Source organism: Impatiens glandulifera, unplaced genomic scaffold, assembly GCF_907164915.1.
Source record: "Impatiens glandulifera unplaced genomic scaffold, dImpGla2.1, whole genome shotgun sequence".
Classification (NCBI taxonomy): Eukaryota; Viridiplantae; Streptophyta; class Magnoliopsida; order Ericales; family Balsaminaceae; genus Impatiens; species Impatiens glandulifera.
This window is the reverse complement of record NW_025919602.1, coordinates 75,421-86,190: the sequence shown is the minus strand read 5'-3', so window position 1 is coordinate 86,190 and position 10,770 is coordinate 75,421.

Genomic DNA, 10,770 nt, shown 5'->3' with positions numbered 1-10,770 from the left:
TTGGTTTCAAGTACTTTTAGTCATCACTTTAATAGATTTGATTTTTAATATTTCAATTGATGTTTTGATGGAGATGATGGGTTGATTGTATTCAACATTAAACAAATTTGATTTTTTTATTAGGTTTTGGCGATATTGGTACTATCATGGTTATGCAAAGTTGTTTTGGTGATAATCGTGCTATCATGCCTACAGTTGTGAGCATTGGTAAGTCAATGAAATTTTGATCATTTTATCATAAAATTGATTTTTAAAAAGATTTTTTAAATTTTCTATTGCATTAATTCCTAATTTTGTTTGGTTTGTTTCAGGTACGACCATTATACTTCTGTATGCAAGTTATTGTACTTCTGAATAATTGTTCACTTAAAATACTCTAATTTTGAGATAACTGTGTTTAGCTCTAGAATTGTATCTTCATATGTATACACTAACTTGGTATAATTGAAGATCAAGTATTTTGTTTAATACTCCTATTTTTAATGAAATAATAATATGTTTTATGAATTTAATTTTATTGTGTAACTTTTATTTTTATGGTATACTTCTGTTTTTTATACTCCTATTTTTATAGAAAAAATGTTAGTAAAAATAAACTCAATAAATGTAACTTACCATCCATATATATTAATAAATATTATTATAACCTCACATCCATAAAATAAATCATTCATTTTCATTCTAATTTATAACTAATTAATAAAAATAAAATTAACTAACCTTCAATTCATATATATTAATAATTTATCCAAATAATTAACATCAAATAAAAAAAAACTCCTTCAGTTCTATTTCAGCCATATATTATAAATAGTTAATGCAAATATTAGTAAAAATGTTAGTAAAAATAAACTCAATAAATATAACCTACCATTTATATATATTAATATTTTTTATTAAATATTTCATCTAAATAATTTGATTATTTATAAATAAATTAAAAAAAATAAACCCTTCTCATCTAAAAGGTGATCTATAATTATTGAGATTTGTATTAATATTAATATTAATTATGAAAATTATTTAAGAGATTTAAATTATAAAAAATATTATTATAACATCCCATCCATAAATTAAATCATTCAGTTTCATTCTAATTTATAACTAATTAATAGAAATAAAATTAAAGGATAATAAATATTTTTATAACCTTCAATTCATATATATTAATAATTTATTCAAATAATTAACATCAAATAAACAAACCCCTTCATTTCAGCCACAATTTATAACTATTTAATGCAAATATTGTGGAAATTGGATTATAAGCATTTCGACACAAAAAAATGAGTTTTATTTTTACAAAATTTTAGACAAATTGTTAGGTGGTACAAATAAATTCATAAACAAAGAATACTTTATTTTTTTATTATTATTATTAACATTATTATTATTTTTTTTGACATATTTTAACTTTAATGTTATATTGTTGGTGGATCAATATTTACTTTACATTGGTTTTATATATGTATTTGTCTTTTCATTTGGTAATAAACTTATTTATGTTTTGTCACTATTCTATATTTTGGTGATTTGAAATTGAAATAATAAGATGTTTATTGAGAATGTTACCAAACTCTTAGCCTTTTGATATTATATTTTTCATTCTTTACTACTTTTTCATCTATTCCATTTAAAATGAAATCATCTGCAAGAATATAAAAAAAGAAATTTTGAACATCAATTTTATTGTTTGAATGGGTAAAACCACTAAATCCTTATAAGATGATGATTTCAATCGTATTTATTGATCCCTGTAATTTAATTTGGATAAGTTTTGATTGAATCGACACTATGAATAAGAGTTTTGTTTGATATTTATCTCAAATTGGTAGGACTTTTAAATGATATTTATAGTCATAAATTTTGAGAAATTAGAACTTCTAATTCCTCGTGTTGTGTCCAATTACGATCCTTACAACCTTAAAAAATGTACTAAAAAATATTATCCAATTATCGATATTTATTAAACTTATTATTTCATCTTATATATTTTTTTTATGTTTACAATTTAGACTAACTATTATAATATTTTTTTATATTAAAATCTCAAAAAATAACACAAAAGAATCCATTTGAATGATAGATTTAAGTAGCGTGGACATCTACAAGTATTTAGTGCCTGTTCGACGACGACTATTTATTAGATGAAAAAACAAAAAATTTAATTTTTCTTTTTCGATTTTCATTTTGTTTTGTTAATTTATGTTAACTTAAATTCGTGCGTTACGAAACTTTTTTTTTCTAGTTAGCATAATGACGCATAATGACACAATTTACAAATTTAGCATTCAAAAATATAATTTAAAACGGCAATAAACATTACTTTAAAACAAATCTTAAGTATTACCAGCTGTCATAAAAATTACATTTAGGGTTTCTACAAAATGTAAAAAAAAGAAAAAGAAAATATTAATAGCTGTCATAAATAATTACATAGATTGGCAGGTTTCTCTATCCATTGAAAGAAGAAAAGAAATGTCTCACAAGTCTCTCTCTGTTTCCATGGCCTCGAATATCTTCAGAGGAGGACGCGCCGAAGGAGGACGCGTCGGAGCACAGTGGAGGATAGCCATTCTTCCAACTGTTATGATTCTTGTGAGTTTATGCCTCTTTCTTAACGCCTATGATGCAGACGCAGCATCAACTACTATCAGTTGCAATTCAGTAGCCATCAAATTGGAACCCTGTGAGATCTTCCTATTCATACCTTCCGTGGCTCGCCCAACTCCCCAGTGTTGTGCTGGGGTTCGAGCAGAAGACGCCGCTCTGGCCAGAACCTCTCCTAAGAACAAGCGTGGTGTATGCGCCTGCCTAAAATATCTAGCACAGAGTGACGTGATATTAAGTCACGCATTGGCTTTTAAGACCATCTCGATTTCTATCAAGGGAAATTTGAAAATGACCACAAAGGTTGGCTTATTTGAGGTGGTGGCAAAATATAAATTTTATTGCTTTCGTGGTATTTTTTTTTTTTTTTTGACGAAATTGCCCTTGTAGCGAAACGCTAAGGGACTTAGCGTTTCTCTAGGTGGATTAGGGTTTAGTATAAATACTCTAATTTTTCCATTTCCTTCATTTCCTTTCTCTCTCTTCTCTTGTTCTCTCTTTGACGTCGGCGACCGAGGCGGCGGGGCGGTCCTTATACAGATTTATGTTCTTATTTCACACCCTAACCTAAATCGATTTTTGTTTTTATTTACAGATCTTCATTTCTTTCAAACCCTAACTCTAAACCTATTTTCCTTTCAGGTGAAGGATTCTAAGGTGTCGAAGAAGATGTTCATTTCAAACCTAATTCATTTTATGTTCATGTTTCCATGATATTCATGTCGAAGAAGATTTAACCTGTTCTTATTTGGTTTATATTTTTTAATATTTGTTATTTTTTCATATCATATTGGTTCATATTTCTGGTTCATATCATATTGGTTCATATTTCTTTGATTCATATCATATTGGTTCATATTTATGGTTCATATTGGTTCATATTTCTGGTTCATATTGGTTCATATATGTCGATGATGATATTTGCAGATAATCTCGGATCATATGGGTTCCGTTTCAGGAAAGTTTCTCCAAGAACTTACCGTTTAGCTAAGTGCTTACCGTTTCGCTAAGTGTTTACCGTTTCGTTAAGTACTACTCAATGTTTCTCTAAGTGTCAAGATTTTTTATTTTTATAGTTAATCATGAACTTCATTTGACAAGGTATCTACATCACTCATGGTTTTGAAGAGAAGTTGTGTTAGCAGTAAAACAAATCTTCTATTTTTACATTAATGGAAACATTTAGATTTTTCTATAAAAGACCTTTGAATTCAAAGCCGTTATTGAGCTCCAGTTAAGAGAAGATGGTTTGATATTTATTTCATTAACTTAATAATGAAATAAAAGTCAAACCATCTTCTCTTACCTGGAGCTCAATGACCGCTTCTTCAAATGTCTTTGTTTTGCTAACACATTCTCTTCAACACCATGACTTTGTTGTTTATACCTTGTCAAACAGAGATAGATTACCTATGAAACCAATAAAAAAATTTGTTTACACCAAGTCTTAGCATTTGATTAAGCTAGCTTCAGCTAAGAGAGGATGATTTGAATTCGATTTCGTTCGTTATAGCTAATGACTAATGAAATCGAATTCAAACAATCCTCTCTTAGCTGAAGCTCAACCAATTCTAAGGACTTAGCGACTCGCTAAGTACTTCGCGACTCGCCAAGTACTCACCGAATCGCTGAGGAAGTTGAAGAGGCGCGCATAGGAAGCACGCGTTATACCTTATATTTAAAAAAAACATTTCCAGCAATGTCCATTTTTTCTCCTTCGTCTCTCTAACCTCTCAGTAACTGCCCTGCCGATCATTTCTGCCCGTCTTCTCGGTTTTTTCTTCTCGTCTGTCGTCATTATTAAACAGGTTTGATTATTTTTGTTTGTTGCTTCTTTTTGTGGTTTTTTGGTTATTAGTTTTGGTTTTTGCATGTTAAGTTTTAGGGTTATTGCTGGTCTTTTTTTGGTTTTTTGTTTATGAGTTTTGGTTGCATGTTAAGTTTTAGGGTTTTCGCTAAGTACTCAGTTTCTGGTTGAGGGTTTAGGTTTATGGCTCGTCTCATATTAGGATTTCGCTAAGTACTTGGCGAATCGCTAAGTACTTGGCGAATCGTTAAGTACTTGGCGAGTCGCTAAGTACTTGGCGATTCGCCAAGTACCTAGCGATTCTCTAAGTACTTATGGTTTGCGATGGTTTATGTATTTGTTCTTACATTTTTGTTGTTGTTCCTTTTGTAGATGGCAGAAACCACAACAGTTACTGAGTTTCCTGGTCGGATTTCGTGGAAAAGTGCTCTTAGCCTAAAGAAGATTGTTAAGAAGTTCGAGGAAATGAATCTTTTGGAGAGTGTTTACAATACCCAGTTCAGATCATTATTCATAGCCCCAGACTTCCAGTTCTCAGGAACTATTGTACATCATATGTTGATGAGGAGGGTAAGCTCAAATTCCAAGGAGATAACTTTCATGGTGAATGGGCAAGAACTTATATTTGGTATGAAGGAGTATGTGTTGATTACCGGCCTATGCTTCGACATTTTTCCTGAGTTGGACCAAGAAGAATTCCGTGGTTGTCCACCTATCTCGGTGAAATATTTTAAAGGGAACATGAATGTGAAAATGAACGAGTTGGAGAAAGATTTTTTGAAATACAAAGACAAGGAAGATGCATTCAAGATGGGGCTGGTATGCCTGATTTGCCAGTACCTATTTACATTTGATCCAAAAAGGATGATATTTCCAAAAATACTCCACATGGTGGAAGACAAGGTAACTTTCCTCCAATATCTATGGGGGAAGGTCACTTTTAGAGCCACCCTAAAGGGTTTAAACAAGAACATGAAACATCTCAGTAGTTCATATTATTCGAAGAAGGAGAAGACTGATGATCCTTATGCTCCTTTTGCATATAACATTTATGGGTTCGCACTAGCACTTCAAGTGTGGACGTATGAGGTCATCCAAAGCTTTGTCCCTAAATTCGCCAGAAAGAATCAGATTAATGACCCTCTACGCCCAAGGTTGTTACTCTATCATTATAACAGGAAAAACACCTCGATCGAGGTAAAGGCTGTCCTGGAGACCACGGATGTGACTGAGATGGAAGAGTCCTCCATGGAGAAGAGGTTATATAGTGGTGAGGATTTTGAACAAAACGATGAGACAACTGATGATTTTTTTGAGGGATTTACTAATGGGAAGGTAATAAAAGATGATTTTGATGAAGATGAAGATGAAAGTGAACATGAAGAATGTACTCCCAAACATGCCACCGAGAAGAGAAAGACTGAAGCTACTCTTAAAGAAGTAGTCAACTTGAAGAGGAAGCTTGCTTATGAATCGAGTCCGACCCGCATTCCTAGTCCCCCAAGCGCGACATCACCTCCGCCTCCAACACCTTCTGTTGGATGTAAATGTGATGAGTTGAATGAGTAGTTGAAAGAGCTGAAAATAGAGTTGAAGGAGGAGCTGAAAGAACTGAAAACAGAGCTCATCAAAGAGCTGAAAATCACAATCAAAGAAACTCAACAAACTCACCATGATTCTGTGAAGAAGATGGTTCTTAGTATGTCCTAACAATTGTTAGATAAATTCAACAAAAGGATGAACATATTATTAACCAGATTATATGATATGGAGGAGAAGATGAAGAAGAAGAAGAGAAAGGTGGACAAGAAGAAGGAGAGGACTGAGGTAAGATATTGAATTTTTCACTTTACATTTCGCTAAGTACATATCTGACCAGTACCTATTTTCCAGGTGAAGGATTCTAAGAAGGATGTGAAGGTCAAAGATGAGAAGAGCAAGGTTGACCAGAAGGAGGAGAAGACAAAGGTAAGATATTGTTTTTTGCGAGTCGCTAAGTAATTGGCGAGTCGCTAAGTACTTGGCGAGTCTCTAAGTACTTGGCGAGTCGCTAAGTACCCCTAAGTACATATCTGAACAGAATGTTGCTATTTTGCAGGTGGGGGATGATGCTAAGGTGGATGATGATGTAAAGGTGGGGGATAATGCTAAGGTGGATGATGTGGCTAAGGTGGGGGATGATGTGGCTAAGGTGGGGGATGATGTGTCTAAGGTGGATGATGTTGTGGCTAAGGTGGGGGATGATGTGGCTAAGTACTCAGCGTTTCGCTAAGTCAGTGTTTTTCTAAGTACTCATATACTACAACTTATCCCAAACCACCTGAATTAACAACATAGTATCTAACTAGTACTACCATAATTCAATTCAATTAACAACATATATTACATCTTATCACCATAATAATCTATCAAGCTAAAGGTTCATATTGTTGAGATGATGACTCATGCTGCTTAGATGATGATGCTCTTGCAGTAGATGGTATAGGCATCACTGCTTTGCATTTTGGCCCATTATGTCCTAGTCCAGCACATGAGTTGCATCGTCTCGGGACCTTACGTACCTCACCTTGGAATGACCTACGCTTTGTTTGTGGTCAACCTTTATTAACCTTGATATTTGGTTTAAGACACGAGCGTTGCTTGATATGTTCGGGAACATCCCAATTTTCTTCATCGCTAGGAGGATAACATGTCTCCGCATATGCATTTATCCAACATTCAGTTGTGTAATACATGTGTGCATGAAAAATATAACGACTTATCAATTGGTTAAATAGATTGAACATGTGAGATGAATATGAATAATACCTTGAACATAAGTCATAAGAAACCAAATTTCGGCTACGGGCAGTAGCCATTGCATGCGTACAAGGAAGACTCGAAACTTCAAATACCCTACAAGTGCAGTTCATGTCTTTCAAATTGACTTTGAAATGGGACTGGCTGTCATGCACATAAAACTCGAATCGGTTAAGCGATTGGACTGTATAGAATATGGCCTTCTCGAATCCCTCACGTAATACCTTCTCATAATTTGGAGATAAAACTTCTTCGTGATTGGACACTTTTTCTCTTCTATCGTTAAATCAATGTTGTATTGTGAATTTTAAATACTCAGCCATTTCTGAAATGGGATACTTCCTGGCTTCCCTGCTCTGACTATTGAAACTCTCAGCATAATTGCTTGTGAGTTGATTGTATCGCTTACCGGGAAAAAATGCTCTACACTATCTTTGGAACCCAATTTCTTCCAAATAGGCATCAATCCTATGATCTTTAACCTTGATCTTGTCAAAAAACCGTTTAAATTCGTGAATAGTGTATGCTCTAGAAGCCGAATCAAACTCTGCATGACACTTATCACTTTTGAATTTGACCACAATATTCATCTTTATGTGATATGTGCACGCACCGTGGTCTGCTTATGGAAAAACAGCACACAAGGCATTGACGATGCTTGGGTGTCTGTCGGATACGAAGACGAGATCATCAGCTAATCCAATTGCGTCTCTCAGTTTTTGCATAAAATAAGTCCATGAGTTATTATTCTCTGAATCAACAACGCCGAATGCGACATGATATAATTGCTCATTCGCATCCAATGCAATAGCCACCAATAATTGACCACCCACCTTGTGCTTCAGAAAACTAGCATCAACGCATAATACAGGACGGTAAAAGCTTTAAAACCCCTAATTGAGAGGCCTATGGACATGAACATATACTTGAAGTGGCCGAGCTCGTCTGTCTGGATGTCAGTTATGGTACCAGGATTATACTTCTCCAACATGTAAAGGTATTATGGCAATATTCCATATGAATCCTCTACCATTCCTCGCACCGCTATTAAAGCATTTTTTCTTGCCTTCCATGCCTTATTATAAGTCAAAAATATCCCATAAGTTGTCTGCATGTCTTCAATTATTTTCTTAGGCAAGTGGTTATGGTGATGGTCCATGTACTTGCTCTTCACGCACTGCCCAATAACCAATGCTGGAGTTTGCATTTTTTATTTGGCCTTGACAAAACTGAGCATGAGTGTTGTTGCTCGAATTTCCGGACCTCAAACATCTCAGAAAACTTACCTTTCACAGCACGCAACCTCCACTTGCATGTCTCATCCAAACATTTCACTTGCCAAACATGTTTTCTTGATTTATCCACTTTGAATTCAAAATGATTGGTCATCGCATATTTATATAGAGTGAGTTGAAGTTCTTTTTTATTTTCAAACAACGAACCGACTTCTAATACGGTTTCACTAGTCAATGCAATCGCAAATGAGGGGTCTGGCGGTGATGCGTCTGTCGGGTCTGTCGATGGTGTACCCATTGATGATCTTCTTGCACTAGATGGTGTACCCATTGATGATCTTCTTGCACTAGTTGATGTACCCATTGATGATCTTCTTGCACTAGTTGACGTATCCATTGATGATCTTCTTACACTTCTTGGTATATGTATTGATGCCTTTACATCAGTATTAACATGCAAGTCCTGAGTAAGTGGGATGTGAGGCAAAGAGTTTTCTCCGGCTTCATTTTGACTTTCAACAAAGAATTCTGAGGGTACAACTTGTGGTACAATTTTTTGAGTAAGTTGTGGTGGTAGTACACTTTCTTGAGTTAGGTAGGTAAGTAGTGGTATATTTTCTTTAGTAAATGCTGACTTCTCTACTACAGAGATACACAATGGTGACACGGTTCGACTCAAAATCAAGCGTGATAAATATGTGTTCAAATCCACATCTCCATCAATAAAAACAGGTTTTGGATTTCTGATATTCAGAATATCATACTTGACTTGCAGCACTAAATCGTATGTAGATTTCTGCACGTTAAGTATAGCGTAGAGTTTATCAACTAATTCAGCATAACGAGTACTTTGGGGTAAATCAAATATTTTGATTGAAGAGGCATCAAAAAACATTATTCCATCAGCATCAAATTTCCACTCTCCATTATAGAAAATGAAAACTTCGGCTGCAATAAAAAACATGATTTAGAAACGAGAAATGGATAATTAATACTGTGATACGGTAAGTACTTAGTGAAACGGTAAGTACTTAGCGAAACGGTAAGTACTTAGCGAAACGGTAAGTAAATCCTAAACAACAGATTCGAATATGCATAAACCAAAAATCAATAATAGACTTGAAGTATCATAGGATAAACGTACCAAGTGAAACAGTGCTCGTGCTCGTCGTGGAGCTCATCGTCGTGGATTTCGCCATCGCCGCCGATTGCCGCCGTCCAGTTTAGAGAGAAGGAGGAGAAGAGGAGTAGAAGAGCGGAAAGAGAGAGAATGAGAATAAAAGAAATGAAAAAAAATAGGCTATGATATATTAAATAGTAAAAGTAATATGGACATTTCACACATTACCACTTAACGAAATGCTAAGTCCCTTAGCGATTCGCTAAAAGGATAATTTCGTCAAAAAAATATAAAAAGACCACGAACGCAATAAAAATTATATTTTACCACCACTTCAAATAAACCAACCTTTTTGATCATTTCATCAAATTTCCCTCTATCAAACCCATTTGCTCGGGTTAGATATTTCAGGTAAGTAATGATTCCTTTATCTATATATCTTTATTTCTTCTTCTACTCTTTATTAAATTATAATTTTCTTTTTATGCAGCAGTTGATCAATTACTGGAGTTGGGTTTTGGGTCTGTTCAGTTACTCTTCCTACTTTATCATCATGAACCGATTCTGATCATAGCCTTTATTTATATTAATTATGTGTGTATGTACATCAGCCTTAATCTATATTAATTATGTGTGTATGTAGCTATGATCAATAGATCATAGCCTTTATCTAAATATTAATATTATCATGTTTGAATGAACACCATAAAAATGTCCATTTTTATTTGAATTTGGTAATGTTTATTAACGTCATCGAGTATATTTGAACAATGTATTTAAAATAAAAAATATGGCTTAAAATAATAATAAGCCAAACAAAATAACATTATTGAATTAGCTTCAAATGTTATTTTTAAAATGTTCAAAATTATTTTCCTCAGGTTTATTGGGAATATAAGGTACTGCGGAGTCCCATAACCACACACATCTTGATATTTAGTGACAAGTGAATGTTGTTTATCTGTATTTTTAAAATAAAAAACTAAATTTTATTTAAATTTATCATTTTGGTACTTTGTCTTAATCATTCAAGATAAAGTTACATTATTATGATGTTTCTTAAAATAAAGTAATATTTTTTTTTCATAAACACTTGTATATTTTAAATAACCTTTATAAATTAATATTATATTTTATACTAATTCAATTATTGTTTTAAAATATAAGGTAGATGGTGTTTTCAATCCTCACATGAAACA